Here is a 16,045-nt window from a genome sequence, read left to right on the forward strand (position 1 = left end):
ATTCAAAAAAATTGGAAAAAGAGCCGGGCGCGGTGGCGCACGCCTGTAGTCCCAGCTACTCGGGAGGCTGAAACAGGAAGATTGCTTGAGTCCAGGAGTTCTGGGCTGTAGTGCGCTATGCCGATCAGGTGTCCGCACTAAGTTCGGCATCAATATGGTGACCTCCCGGGAGCGGGGGACCACCAGGTTGCCTAAGGAGGGGTGAACCGGCCCAGGTTGGAAACGGAGCAGGTCAAAACTCCCGTGCTGATCAGTAGTGGGATAGCGCCTGTGAATAGCCACTGCACTCCAGCCTGGGCAACATAGCGAGACCCCGTCTCTTATAAATAAATAAATAAATAAATAAATAAATAAATAAATAAATAAATAAATAAGTAAGTAAGTAAGTAAGTAAATAAATAAGAAAAAGAATGCAATCATATAGCAACATTATTAAATGGATGCAGTACAGGACTCACAGCCTAAACAATGGCAGAAACCTTAGAGAACAGTTCCCTCCCCCATTTCTCAGCCATCGCATGACCATCCTACTATGTCCACTTCTAACTTCATCTGCCAAATAACGAAGAAGTGAGCATAACACAGAAACACTTACAAGGACAAGAGGATGAGTGAGCCGAAACCAAAGTTTTCATGGTTCCCTTACATTTTCATACCATGAGATTGTTTTAGCTTGTCTACACTTGGCCTTGATTTTCTCCCCTATTATTCACAGCATCCATTTTCATTTTCTGCTATAAAGAAACTGGTTGACTCTACCTAAGGAAAATATATCAATGTATTCAAAGCTATATACTACACTCAGGCTCTAGCTATAAGATTTTGTACAACTGGGTCTAGAAGATGGCTTAGCAGTCGAGAATACTTCCTGCTCTTCCAGCGGACTGGAGTCCCTTTCTGAGTACCCATGTCAAGCAGTTCGCAACTGCCTGATACCTGCATCTCAAGGGAGTCCAATGCCCTCTTCTGTCCTCTGTAGGCACTGCATTCATGTACTTGCACGCAGGCACACACACACACAGAGAAAATAAATCTTAAAAAGATTTTGTACAACTTTAACATGTCACAGATAGCTAGAAAACTTAAGTCAACATTGTGAAACTGGTCATCTTAAAACGCAAAGCCACTTCACCAAAACATCTACGCAAATAGGGACATTTTGAGAGACTTCTAATTTTTGTTAATCCAAAAATAAGAGCTGGTTTTCCTCCATCTTGATCTTCAACAGGACGCTGAGAACATTTGCTGTACCTTTCACACTCCCAATATGAAGATCTGAATCACTTTTGCGATGCTTCTATGTCCTTCTTTTCACAGACTAAAACAGTGGCCCTCTGATGTCTCCATTTTAGTATATTGTATTTATGATATAGACTTTTTCATGGAAAAAGTTTTGCTTTTGTAAAACTCTCCTAGACCATGCACATACACACATATTTGGAGAGACCATTATCAAGTTTTTTCAGTTCTCTTACCAGAGATGAGAATCTGCTATGACTACATATAGATCATGTATATAACTCATCTGAATCTATGTTTCATTTTTACCCCTTTTATCATACAGTATTTACTCAAAGAATTTCAAATTCCATAATGACTCACTCTATTACCCATCCATAGGTTTACTGGCCCTATCCCAGTAGGGTCTAGCATGATATAAGGCACATGACGTGGGCTCAATAAATAGCTTGCTAAACTACTTGAGAAAACCAAACCTTTTCTGTATTTTTTTATTATTATTATGTATATGACATTCTGCCTCCATGTATGCCCGTACACCAGAAGAGGGCGCCAGATATCATTATAGATAGTTGTGAGCCACCATGTGGTTGCTGGAAATTGAACTCAGGACCTTTGGAAGAGCAGCCAGTGCTCTTAACCACTGAGCCATCTCTCCAGTCCCACCTTTTCTGTATCTTATAGAGATCAGGCACCCCAGAGAGAAAATATTAGTTAAGTTTAGCACAATGGTGCATGCCTATAGTCAACGATAGTCAGGAGGCTGAGGCAGGAAGATCACTTGAACCCACAAGTGCAAGACTAGCCTAGACAATACAATGAAACCTCATTTCAAAAATAAGACGAAACAGGGCCAGTGAGATGACTCAATGGATTAAAGAACTTGCCACCAAGCATTATGACCCAAATTTAATCCCTGGGACCCACATGGTAGGGACCCACATGTGCATACCCATATACACACACAATAAACAAAACAAAACAGCACTAGATGGAAGTATTCCTTTTACTGCCTTGCTTTCACATCAACTTTCTTCCTGCTATATCTCTATAATAAAGACAATCACAGAACTAAAATAAAATTGTGCCAAGCAAAATAATAAAATCAACTTCCAACTATCCCAGTGTGATAGATCCACAGCTAGTTTTTAAACCCAGGTGACTTACAAAATACCACTAGCTGTGTGTTCAGGGAACAACCATAATATTTGCCTAAACAGAATGAAAATAGGCAGGTAAATTTCAGGGGGTAGGAGAATAGGTAGAGAATAACAATGTGTTTTCTAAGGCAAACAGAAATTGCTAATTTGTCAGCCAATCTGCTGTTTTCAATTGGCCTGTCATCGGCCTCTCCCTATATTGGCATAGCTAACAGAGACCCAATTGTTGACACCAAAGTCCATTCCAGCTGCAGAGAGGAGATCTACTTTGAAGTTAACTGTTTTTCCTTCACCCAGAAGTTTGTTTTGGGGAACTCAGTGCTTTCTTCAGCATTATTCTCTCCCATTCGATCACTGATGAGCAGCTTTATCATAGAAGCACATCAGCTCCAGGTTCTATCAGCTTTCATAGAATTGCCAGAGACAGCTAGAAAGTCTAACCAGCCATAATTTAACACAATAACCATTTGCCGAAAGCAGTATTTTGGGCTGGAGACACAGCTAAGTAGTTAAGAGTATGCATTGTTCTCGCAGAGGATCGTAGCTAAATTCCCAGTACCATCATCTCCGTAGCTTCATGGAATTTGATACCTCTGGCCTCCATGGGCAGCTGAACTTACATACACATACCCAAACACAACACACACAAAACACTTGCACACACAATTAAAATTAAAATAAAGGGGACTAGAGAGATGATTCAGTTCCTAAGAGCACTAGATGCTCTTCTAAAGGACCCAGGTTTGATACCCAGCACCTAGATGGCAGCTCACAACAGTCTTTACCTCCAATTCCAGGACATCAGGCATGCAGGCAGTGCACAGACATATATGCAGGCAAAACACATATACATATACATTTGAAATACATAAAATTTCAAAATAAATAAAAGGTGAGAAGAGATGATTCAGCTGTTAAGATTTTCTGCTCTTGCAGAGGACCTGGGTTCAGTTTCCAGCACCCACATGATCCCTCACAACCATCCTATAAGTCCAATTCCAAAAATTCTGATGTTCTCTTCTGATACCATAAGCACCTGGCATGCATATGGTGCATACACATACATTTAGGCAAGCACTCATACACATAAAATAAAAACAAATAAATCTCTAAAAAAATACTTAAAGTGGTTATTTAATAATACATATATATATAAGAATAAATAAAAAGTGATATCATATACACATACATTCACCACACATGCATATGTGTTTAAGGTCCAAAGGTCAATGCCAAGTGTCATCTTCAATTGCTCTCTACCCTATTTTTTTTTTTGAGAAATTCTTTCACTGAACCTAGAGGTCAGTGGTAGACCCAGAAATCTGATTGTTTCTCTGTCTCCAGCCTCAGGGTTACAGGCACATCATAATTCCCAGATTTTACATGGGCACTAAAAATTGAATTCAGGGTCTCATACTTGAGCAGCAAGCACTTTACCAATTGGACCATCTTCCAAGGCCTTTTTTTTTTTTACCTGCAACCTTAAAGTTTCAACTGGATATACAGTCTTCAGTTCCTCTCCTGAAATAGTAAGTAGTGTCATGGCACAGCTGTTAAAGAAACTACCACATCCAACTCAGAGGTAGATGCAGCAATGAGTTAAGGTATTACTTCCTACCATGTAGTAAATGCTGAATGAATACTAATTAAAAGGGATTGCAGAGACAAAGGACAAAGGGCTAAGATAAGAGGGGGGAGGTAGTAGAATGAATTTGTGTTCTCAATCTGCCACTGTATATGCAAGTAATCATAAGACACAGTAAGAAATTTAGGTACAAAAATAGATCCCATGTGTTAAGTACATCAACAGTTACTACATACATTTTATCTTACATAATTCTAACCATCCTATGATATTAGTATCATCTCCATTGTCTAGATGAGAACACCGAGGCTCAAAAAAGTTTGTGACTTGCTTCCTGCCATAAAGCAGGAAATTAATTAGGATGCAAGCTCACCTGGGCATGGTAGACCCAAGTTCCACTGAGCAAAGACTCTTCATGAGAAAATATATTCAACCATCCCATAGATCCGAGTATTCAGTACATCTTCTCCCTGGGATCATATTTATGTATTACACATTTCACAGAACTCGAAAAAATAAAAATCTTATTATCCTCATACCCCTTCACTGAGAAAATTCTACTGTACCCTTAAATGAAACCAACACTGAGGCAGAGGCAGGCGGATCTCTGTGAGTTCGAGACCAGCCTGGTCTACAAGAGCTAGTTCCAGAACAGGCTCCAAAACCACAGAGAAACCCTGTCTCGAAAAACCAAAAAAAAAAAAAAAAAAAAAAAATGAAACCAACACTATGAAGTAGGCAGGTTTTGTTTCTTAGCAGTAAAGAAGCCTCAAACACAAAGCTACAGCTCCATAGAATTCAGTCCTTCCCAAGTCAAATTCTTTAACTCCAAATGAAGTTACACTTTGCCTTACTTAACTCTTAAAATTACTGCATTTTAGACAGAGACAGAGACCCAAATTGGAACACCGGACTAAAATCCCAAGGTCCAAATCAGGAGAAGGAGAGAGAGCACGAGCAAGGAACTCAGGACCGTGAGGGGTACACCCACATACTGAGACATTAAGGATGATCTATCATGAACTCAACAAGGCCTGCTGGCCTGGGTCTGAAAAAGCATGGGATAAAACCGGACTCGCTGAACATAGCGGACAATGAGGATTGCTGAGAAGTCAAGATCAATGACACGGGGTTTTGATCCTACTGCATGTACTGGCTTTGTGGGAGCCTAGGCAGTGTGGATGCTCACCTTACTAGACCTGGAAGGAGGTGGGAGGTCCTTGGACTTCCCACAAGGCAGGGAACCTGGACTGCTCTTTGGGCTGATGAGGGAGGGGGACCTGATTGGGGGAGGGGGAGGGAAATGGGAGGCGGTGGAGGGGAGGAGGCAGAAATCTTTAATAAATAAATAAATTTAAAAAAATTACTGCATTTTACAAATAACAAGCTGCACCTTTAAATTCATCACAATTGGGGCTGGAGACATGGCTCAGAGGTTAAGAACACTGACTGCTTTTCCGGAGGTCCTGAGTTCAATTCCCAGCAACCACATGGTGGCTCACAACCATCTGTAATGAGATCTGGTGCCCTCTTCTGGCATGCAGGCATACATGGAGGCTGAACACTGTGTACATAATAAATAAATCTTTTTAAAAAATCATCACAATTTATCTATCCAGGAAAAATACAACCTTACATCTGGCCTGTAGTTTACTTTTAAAAAAAAGGCTGGGCATAATAGAGTTCACCTTTAATCCTAGCACTTGGGAGGTAGGGGCACAGGCTGGAAGATCTCTGTGAGTTCAAGGACAGTCTAGTCTACATAAACCCTGTCTCAGACACACACACACACAAAAAAATCAACAAACAAAAAGCCCAAAAAACAAGAAAAGTCTAAAGTATTCTTCCCTTGAAGTCCTTTCCTCCCCTCCACCCCGCACACACACACAACACACACACAGTTTTTTTCTTCACTGTTCCTTAAATGATCCGTTTTTACATGTTTTATGAGGAAAGAGTTGCTACCACTTTACAAAAAAAAAGAAGAAAGAAAAACTACAAGAGCTTATTGGGATTAAGTTTTCCTCTTGATCAGAACACAACTTTCGTTCACTAAAAAACATTTTCAACATAAAAGACCGTTTTAAAGTTATGAATAGCAGAAAAAGGATATGATTTAGAAAGAGGATGATTTCCTACATTTTACAGACTGGCATGAATAATGCCTAGCTCATGTAAGAGATCATATAAAATACTGCCCTGGAATCCCCTAGTGACAGAAAGGTAGATTACTTATTTCCTCCCTCCTTAACTGTTATGACACTAAACACTGAAGCAGACACAGACTCCAACTGATTTCCAATGCTAGCATTAAGAAATTTCCTTTCTTTAAAAACAAAACCCTAAGATCTAAGTGCTCCCCTTTCCTCCACATACTCTGTCAGTGTTTTCTCCCCCTTTTCAGTTGACTTAAGCAACAATGTTCACTTTGCATAGTCTCTCAGTTCCCCTCTAGTGCTCATTTTCCCACCCAAACTCAATGTGGAATTCCTGCCATGGTTTCTCAGAGGCTAGCTGGCCTGGGAAAAAGCTCTGTGCACCTAATAGCCAAACCAATCAGTCCCAGACAGCTCCACCTAGAATTCATAAACCAGTGTAAGTGTGGTCCAGTCAAACCCTGATTAGAGTCTCTTCTTGGTGCCCTTAACTCCACCCTCCAATTCTGACCCAAGACTCACAGGTCCCTCTTCTTTATCCTGTTTCACTCTGGAATTTCTATCATTCACCTGCTTCTATCTAGGATTTCCCCCACTTACAGACTGGGAAAATTGGTGTATTCCCACTTTCTCCTATTCTCTATTCTTCTTGACACCAAAACTCCCTTTCCCCATACAGAATCCTTATATTCATCAGGATCTCCGAAGAAATGTTTCAGCGTAATCTCAACCCCGTTTCCTGGATTCCTCCACAGCAGTGGCTATGACAAGTGAGTTTTTACACTCCTCAACACCAGTTCCATACAGCATCTAAATGCTTCTCTCCTATAGCTCTTTATTACTCTCCTTTTCTTTCACAGTGTGGATTTTTTTTTTCTATTTCAACACTGAGGCTTGCACGCAGGCCATCACACATGCTAGGCAAGCACTCTATATGCCCAGCTCATATTGTGCATTTTACATTTTTAGCATGTATACTACCTTTACTTCTGTTTGGGAAAATCTATTTCTCTCTAAATGCCAGTTTCTCCCTAGTCCTATTTTTATCTTCTTTCTTGCTCCAGCAATTCTAGCACTAAAGTGTAAAGAGCCTTAAGGGTTCTTCAAACTTTCTTTGGAAAATATTACCCTAGAGATTTCAAGGTACTGCTTCCTCCTTAGTTAGACCTGACATGGGAACAGTAACGGGCACCTTCCTTTCCCCTTTCACTGCCCTACCGACCCTCTTTCTGACTTCTTTGGTCTTCCTTCTTTCTAGTGGGAAAACTTTTTCTCCTATGATTCTGTTTCTCTCAGCAAAACTCTTCCCTAAAGCTTACAGTGCAGATTAATCATGTCATAAGGTCCCCTGCCACCTTTACCAAGCATTTACTTGCCTGTGTAGACTGCATCATGAATAAGGCACACATACACACCCCCTGAGACATCTCCTTTGCTTACCAAGAGCCTCTAAGCCAGTGAGAAAGAAAGGGATCTCCTCTCCCTGGACCTCCTCCACCTTCCCTGGCAAATCAAAGAAATAGCCAGATCCTTAAGAGTACCCTTGGTTGCCTGGCGGTGGTGGCTCCGGCTTTAATCCCTGCACTAGGGAGGCAGAGGCAGGCGATCTCTGTGAGTTCAAGGCCGGCCTGGTCTACAAGAGCTAGTTCCAGGACAGGAACCAAAAGCTAGAGAAACTCTGTCTCGAAAATCCAAAAAAAAAAAAAAAAAAAAAAAAAAAAAAAAGTGCCCTTGGTGCCGCCCCCATTTCTTCTAGAACTTCCCTCTACTTTGAACAGTACAGACTTCAACAACAAAGCTGGCTAGGACTCACTTAACTTTCCTCTGCCCTATCCCAACAATTAACCATACCTTCCTTATTGCTCTCTTTCAGAGAACGAGTTTATTTAATCCAGACTTCTGCATCCTTTCCCTTTCCTCTATCAAGTGGGTATCTAGTTCTCTTCATCTCAGAGTCAGAACAAAAAGAAACTTACACATACTTCCTGCAAATCTGGTAAGAGAATCAGACCTTCCCCCGCTCCCAGACAGGGTTTCTCTGTAGCCTTGGCCATCCTGGAACTTGCTCTATAGACCAGGCTGGCCTTGAACTCAGATATTTGCCTGCCTCTGTCTCCTGAGGGCTGGGGACCACCACCACCCAGCAAGAGCCAGACTTTTAAAAGTCAGTTTTAGAGTGGCTTTCCCCTGATTAGCCCAACCCCCATGTGGTTACATCATAACTCCTCCCCCTGCCCCCCCATCCCCTCTCTCTTTTCATCAATGCCTGTGCTTAAGTGTATGTGAAAATCCCTTTTAAACAAAGTCAGTGTCAGCAAGCCTCTATGCTAAGACCTGTGGCTCTCATCTCCCAGATAAACCTCAAGACAGTTTCCTCAGGTGCAAAAATTACCTGCTATCAATATCCTCATAAACTACTCAACATGGCCATGTCAGTTCTTAAGTATATCATGGAACTTCAGACTCTTTTAACTTGACTCACTAAGTCCTTATTGCTCCCTCAATCTTTCTTGCTACCTTCGCTACCCTGTCAAAATCTTACAGGTTCCTCCTCAACCACTCACTTCCTTTTGGAGCCTCTGGGTGACTCTTGGAATGGGATTATCTCATTTAATCCCCAGTGGAATCTTGTAAGTTTCTTTCCTGCAGACTGTCATCTTCAATACCACATGGTGACATCAAGTTCAAGTTGAATATCCTAGAACTCTGCCCAAACATCCTTGGCTATGCCACCTACAATGACCCAGTAAGAAAGGGCCCTCAATTCCAACACTCAAGGGCAGGACAAACTAAAGAGAATAGCACAAGATGGCCACTAAAAAAGATAACTCCCTTCCATCCTTGAAATTTTATTATGAACCTAATCAACTCCCAACTCCAAATTCATGCCCCATTCCTTTTCTCACGAAGTGTTTCTGCAGTGTGATTCTGAGAAACAGCCTTCTAAGTTGAAAGAAGCATGGGACTAACCCTTGAAGCCTTCAAGTGTACCCCCAGAAGTCTGATCATATTTGCAACTGTACTTTACCCCTGTGTCATGGGGACGACCTCCAAATCGCCTTGAAAGTATTCATCTGTGGCTTGCTTTACAGACCCCCTTCCCACACTCATGCAAAAAGCCCCCAAAACGCTGGACTAGACGCTCGCCAAGTGAAGGCTGTCCTTACTGCCTACTCTAGAAAAACGGCAAGAATGAGAAAGTATCACCACGTCGACAGTTTGATCAGGCAACCTTGAAAATTTCAAAACAATGCAACAAAAACAGTGCTTCTAATACAGCGAGGAGAGGGGAGGCTCAGTGGAACAGAAGGGCACCCCCACCGGCCTGTGGTGTTGGGCCTCCTGGGTTTGCAGCGTGCTTGCCTCCCGCCTTTCCCCGCGACCACATCTTTCGGTACAACAATCTCCTGCACCTCCATAACACGAAAACCCCAGCCTTGGTGCGGCCGGCTCCTCCCAGCCTTGCCCGGACGTCCCTCTGGCCCAGCCTTCCTCTCCGCGGGACCCCGGCGAGAAGGGCCCCCACCACAGTCCAATTCACCTCTCTAACCCTTTCCTGGCCTCCGGGCGCCCCTGCAGGGCTCCGTCCCGAAACCGAACCTCTGGGAGCCAAGCCCACGAGGCCCGTCGCGGGACCCACCCCCCCCCTTCCTTCTCCCAGCACCTCGTCCTCCACGCACCGGGCCCCCGGGGCTCCTCGTCGTCGTCGTCCTGGCTCGTACCGCCCCCCGTCGGGGACTCCACCCCCAGCCTGCCCCCGCCCGCGGAAAGGCCCCCTCCCCACCGCGCGCCGCCTGCGCCCTCTGCCCCGGCACGGGACTCTCTTTGGCCTCGGTTCCCCGCCCAGAAGCGGCGGCGGCGGCGGCGGCAACGGCGGTGGCCGCCCCAGCAGGAGCAGCAGCAGCGGCGGCAGCAGCGGCAGCAGCGCCGCCCCGGCCCCGCCCCGCCGCCCGCCGGAGCCCCACGCCCCGCCCGCCCGCCCCGCCGCCGGACTACTCCCCCCGAAGACCACCACTAAGCCCCCCCATTCCCCGGCCACGGTCTGCACGAATCCAGCTCTGCTGGGCCTGCTGTCCGTTCCTCACGCCCCTTAGGAACCAGGGTGGGGGAACCTTGGGGTTCGTGGCCATCCCTCTCCCTCCTTCTCCAAGGGCCAGGGGATTGCCCCTGATCCCAAAATCCGGCCCCGTAACCGGAGCCTCCCTCCTTTCCAGCCCAGGGCTTTCCTCTCAGACCCCTTGCCTCCAGGCCTGGCGCGAAGCGGGTTGAGGGCTTGCAAGCCGGGTCTCCCACCAGGCTTGCCGGGGCCAGTATGAATTGCCCCCATCTCATCCTCCTTCAATTTGAGCACCCTCTCTGCCTCGCCTGGCCCGGTAGCCCCCGCCCCTAGAGCGAGGGCAGCAGAGCCTGGGCGCTCCGAAGTCATCCCCCGCCTTTTTTCCAGGGACTCGGATAATTGCCCCTGCCCCCATCACAGCACTCCCACTCCCGAACCCAGGCCCCGCCGCCACCTAGGGGTACCCCCCTACCCTACGGCTCCTGCACCCCAGAACAGGGGAGAAAGCAACCCTGAGAGAGCACCCGTCGCACCTCCACCTCTAAGGTTGGAGGGCATTTTCTGCCGGTCTCTTCAAGACTTCATCACGGACAACCCCCCCCCCCAAATAACAAGCCCTTTCTCGCCCTGCCCTGTTGGCCAGGTTCCCTTCGGATCGTCGGATCCTTGGATCAGGGTTTGGGGCCAGGTAGTACCAAGACCGTAGCCTCCACCTCTCTTTCGGTGGAGTGGGGTAATTCCTATGGTTCTCCCCTCCAGTATCTACCGACCCCCGTTTCCATGGAGACCCCCGCCCAGCCGAGAGGAAGACACTCTTGGATCGTGGTGAACAAGTCTCACCTGGCTAAAAGAGAAGGAGATCGAGAAGGGGATAGGGCAGGGCAGGGATGGGGTACGAAGGTGGTAAGTGGAGGGGAGCTGTCCCGAAGGGAGGGGCGAGGACAGAGAGAGCTCTAGGGAGCTCTACGTCCGGGGACACGGAGAGGACGGCGCCCCCGGGGGGCAAGCGAAGAGGTTGAGGAGAGAGGAACGGACAGGGTTGGGGAACGGCTTAGGATAGAAAGAAGCGGGTGGAGGAATACGAAAAAGCCGGGGAGTCAAAAGGGGTGGAGGGGTTGGGGGAGAGAGAAAAAAGACGCACCTGTTCCCGGGTCGGCTCCACAGGGAGGCTCAGGCCGCCACCCGAGCTCCCTCTTACCCTCTTTGAACCACCACCCGCCTAACACTGCTGGGATCCGATGCCCCCCTCCACCCCTTATCGCCACCGACCTCCTTCTCCTCTCACAGCGGCGGCGGTCGGACTCTAGGAACTGAGAGGAAGAAGGGAGGGCTCAGCAAAGCCGAGGAGAGACAGAGCCACACACTGGCAGCGCCGCGGCGAGCGAAAGAGTGAGGGGGAGAGCGGTGTGTGTGTGTCTGTGTGTGTGTGAGCGAAGCCTGGTGGAGTGGGTGCCGGTCGCAGGGCTCGACGGGAAGTGGAGTCCGGCCTTGTTCGCGGGCGGCGCCAGCCAGCTCTGCAAGATACTACAACTCCCAAAATGCTGCCTACACGGGGGGGGGGGATGGGGAGGAGGAGGAGAAGGGAGGGAGCAAGCATGAGAGGGAGGGACTATTGCTGGGAGCGAGCGGCGGCGAAGGGGGGGGGGGGGGGGGGGGAGGAGGAGGAGAAGGGAGGGAGCAAGCATGAGAGGGAGGGACTATTGCTGGGAGCGAGCGGCGGCGAAGGGGGCAGAGCCAAGCAGCCCCGGTGACACTGGGAGGGGAGGGGAGAGGAGGAGGAGGAGGGGATCGCTGAGAGAACCGAGCGGATTCCGGAGAGGGAGGCAGTGGTAGCTGTAGCAAGCTGGGCAAAAAGATAGACTCCCAAGAAAGGCGGAGGCACGCAATCCGCGGGGCTCCAAGAGCTCCACGCCCCCTACCCCGACGACCCTCAAGAGGGAGGTTGAGGAAGAGAGATGATCAGGGCGCTGAAGCCAGAGGGGTTGGCTGTCTGCCTTCCTTCCAACGTTCTCCACCTTATGCCCCGACCTGACTTTCTCGGGCCACTAGTGGCAGAACCAGTGTGCAAATCACTCTTTGGACCATCCCCAGACCTCCCCTGCCCGATACCACAGAGCACACGTATTCAGTCCCCTTTTCCCAGGAGCCTGAGGGAGGCTCCCCTCGCAAGCAGGGTGTGACTCTTCCATTCTTCCCGCACCCCCCCCCCCCGTCGTCGCCACCCTCCATCTCCTTCCCCGGAACCCTCCCCGAAGCTGGGGCTCGCCTTTCCCCCACCAGGAAAGAATCCCTCTGGGGACGACAACTCACCCCTACTCTTATACTGGGCCCCAACCCACCAGCATCCCCCTTAGCGTTGCCCCCCTCACCGAAGTAATAGTGGGGGCGACCGGAGTTGAACTGGTGTCTACTTTTCCTCTGACACTAGCTGTCCTTCGCCACGCCGACCCTGCAGGAAGACAGAGAAGCACGTTAAAGCTCCCGTATCCCACCCTCCACGTTCCAGTCCCCACAGGAATGGTTCACAGCAAAGAGGTTGGCAGTGGAAGTGAGCTGAGAGTAAATTCCAGTCCTCAAACCCCTTTCTAGCCATGAAAACCCAAGGATCCGTCCTTTTCCTTAAAAGCCATCAAAGATCTTGGAAGGGAGGGTTAAATTATCTAAACCCCAATGTCCACACGACGCCAAGCGACGTTACCTCACACGAATATGATACAAACTACACTGTCCCCAAGAGAGGGAAAGTGCAACCCCCGACGCCTTCCACCCCTCAAACGCATACCCCTAGGAGCTTCAGATGGCCAAGGATGAGGAGGAGACGGAAGGGGTGCTCAAAGAGTGAAAGGATTGTGGTGGGGAGGGTCCGTGGCCCCCGAAGAGCAGAATCCAGATGCTAAGAGGTGGGTGGGGGGTGCGGCATATTGCAGACGGCGTCTTGCCTCAGTTTTCCGGAAATCGCCAAGGACCACCGTCTAACACTGGGAGTTGCTTACCAGTCAGTCCCCTAACCCCATTTGTGCGCATAAGGCGGCCGGAGCTCAGCCGGGAAGCCCGGGCACAAACTCCGCGGAAGCTGGCCTTCGCCGCCGCCGCCGCGCTGCCTCGGGCCTCCCTCCCTTCGCTCTCGGCCCCGCAGATCTACCTTCGCCCCCGGCCGAGGCCAGACCCCGCTCGCAACTCCACGCCCCTACTCCACCCCCTGCTCTCCCTCCCCTCGCCCTCTCCTCGCCGGTCGGGCCCAGCCCCTAGCGCCGCCCCGCCCTAGCGCTCGGTCCAGAGCCCAGCAAGTGCCCCGAACTCGCCCCCCGCCCCCACGGCCAGGCCAGTCAGGCCAGGCCTGCTTTCCCCCCTCCCGCTGCGCCCCGCCCCCCGAATCCACGTCCTACTTCGCCACCCAATTCGGCCCGGTCCGGGTTCGGCCCGCGCCCACGCCACCGGAGTCCGTGGTTCGGTCCGGTGTCCGGTCACCCACCCCGCCCTTGCCTGGGTGCCGGCCTGCCTGCCCTCGCTAGCCCGCCCAAGCGCGCGGTCCCTATCTCGGTCCGGGTCGGGGTGCCGGCCTCGGTCCTGGCGGCGTTGCAGCGTCTCCACGAGGGCTCGGTTCACGCAAGATCCGAACCCGCTCAGGGTGGGGGCTGCGGAAAGCAAGTTTCTTTATCCTCCCCCCCCAACCCCCGCCGCAGGGCCATGCCGTTCCCGCCCCCGTCACAGCGCCCCCTTCACCTGGGCAGAGCCCCTTGGCTGCTGTCGCAACTTTGCTCTTCTGCACACCGCCCGGGAAGCGGGCAAAGCGGGAGTAGGAGGGAGGTGGCGGGGAGGGGGGTGCTGGGATCAGGCCGCTGGGCTCCCGGAGGACACGTGGGGGAGGAGGGGGAAGGAGGAGGAAGAAGGGGGCGGGCCTGCAGTTCTCGGGGCTCCCCCCTACCAGCCCCGGGGAAGCCGGAACCTCGCCGGGCAGCCGCAGACCCCGCACTGGCCACAGGGGAAGAACTGAGCCACCTTCCCCAGCCAGCCCTCCGCTCCAGGAAGGGGGGGGGGGTGCCGCAACGCCGTTCAGGGTCGGAGAGCGATCGTTTTTCGCTCAGGTTTTATATGTAACACGCTCCCCCCGTTTATTGACTCGGTCTATGTAGGAGGGCGGGGGTCTTGCCTGAGGGGAACGCCCCCGCCAGACACCCTGCCCTTCCTCCGGCCCCCCACCCTTGGCGACCTCCGTGCGGGGTTCTGGCGCTCCAGAACTCAGGCCGCGCTCAGGCGAAACCCCAGCCAGGGCGCCGAAGTGGGACAGCACAGGTGCTAGGCAAAGGAAAATGCCTGGTCTCATCGCCTCGTCTCGCGACTCCCGCTCGGCCCACTCTTCGGGGCAACCTTCCAGGCTGCAAAAACCTTGGGTCACCCTCCGTGGACATCCCTGGCTTGGGTGTGGAAGCATCTGGGTTGGCGGGGAGACCCGAGGGAGGAAGGAGGGGGACGAAAGGTCTATAAAGAGGAAAGCTTTGCAAGACTTGCAGAGAAAAGCCTGCCTAGAAGAGTACCAAGGACTTGATGTGTGCTTTGCTTTTCCCCTGGGCTCTTGAGTCACCGATCTAGCCCCCTGACCCTTCCCCTTTACCCTCAGGACTGCCTGCCTAGCCTAGGGAATAAATCCTTCCTGTGTTTATATCACAGGCCATCCCTGGGACTTGAAGGGCTTGGAAGCTTGTGGTCCACGTTCGAACTCTGATGACTACATTAACTCCAGGGAGAGAGGCTTAGCGACGGAGATGAAGCTGCTGCTGGCCGGCTTGCTTTCATTCTTAAATTGTTTCTTAGTAGCTCCAACCCTGAGCTGACGGTGAGGACTTTGAAAGTTTGTCTCAACACAGAGGGAATCAGGAGAGATGCCCAGCAGTTCCTAGAGGATTCTAAACAGAATGTGAAACAAAATAACAAGAATCTGGAAAAAAATCTTTATGTCCAGATACATTGATATTATTTACTATATATTTAGTCATGCAAAGGAAACGGGGGATCATTTGAACTAAAAGGAAACCCTGCAAGATTGATACTTTTCTCTTCTCCCTACCCCTCCCACATCCACCCCCCCCCCACTTCCACCCCTCTAGGCCTAGGTAGAGGTTCCAACTCTAAACTAAGGGGTGGGTGTTTTTTCTTTGCCTTGTAAAGATTTCACAGATGGCAGTTGAGACTTGCCTGCTATGTTTCCCTCGCCTGGTCTAAGGGAGGTGCATGAGTATAAAAGCACCAACTAAGGCTGTGGTGGCTTTGCTCTTGGCTAAGATCTGGTGTTCTGTTACCCCTATCGCCTGACCTCACCAACCTAACACTAACTGCCAGCATGTGCACATAGTAGGGCGGATCATATTTTGCTTTGGGAGTATTTTGCTCTTCGGTAGCTGTTTTACTTGGCCACACCTGTCCTCCAATATTCATGCACATACCTATTTAAAAAGTGTTTGGCACCAAGAGAAAAAAGAAGATTCAGAAGTATGTTTAAGTTAATCAACATATGAACTCAATATGCATTACTTAACAGGGAAATCACCTCCATGTGGCTTGCTATTGCAGACCCTGCTTTAAGTCGACTGTTTTCATTGATTTTAATTATTCTGGTAATTACTAAATCGCCACTAATCTTAAGGACCTAGGACCTTGGGGTTACTCTGCTCCCCATTTTGAGGCTGAAATGGATTTTGGACACGTCAATGTGCACTGGGCTGGTTACCATTTGGCTGCATCATTTATCTGGCAAAACGAAGGTTGGGGCAAGATGGTTGTTTCCTGGGTGAAACTGTAGCTTTTTCTGAGCCCTTTCCTGTTGGGGGGCAGACTTCCTGCCCTAGAGGCG

General features: G+C 49.7%; 1 protein-coding gene across 5 annotated transcripts in view; it reads right to left on the minus strand.

Annotated features, from left to right (window-relative positions):
• Bcorl1 (BCL6 corepressor like 1) overlaps positions 1-14,048 on the minus strand; it is a 66,172-nt gene extending 52,124 nt beyond the window's left edge. For 2 of the 5 annotated variants that reach the window (XM_050123970.1, XM_050123965.1), the window contains exons 1-2: positions 13,191-13,346; positions 12,567-12,646 (exon numbers count right to left, since the gene is read on the minus strand). The gene's annotated coding sequence lies outside the window, so the exon portion shown is untranslated. Of the gene's footprint in view, positions 1-9,820; positions 9,929-11,466; positions 11,619-12,566; positions 12,647-13,190; positions 13,347-13,920 lie in introns of those variants that run through there. The other 3 variants (XM_050123966.1, XM_050123967.1, XM_050123968.1) reach the window with 3 other exon arrangements.
• Between the last annotated feature and the right edge of the window lie 1,997 nt (positions 14,049-16,045).

Source organism: Alexandromys fortis, unplaced genomic scaffold, assembly GCF_014885135.2.
Source record: "Alexandromys fortis isolate MF-2015 unplaced genomic scaffold, M_Fortis_MF-2015_v1.1 scaffold_224, whole genome shotgun sequence".
In the NCBI taxonomy this organism is placed as follows: Eukaryota; Metazoa; Chordata; class Mammalia; order Rodentia; family Cricetidae; genus Alexandromys; species Alexandromys fortis.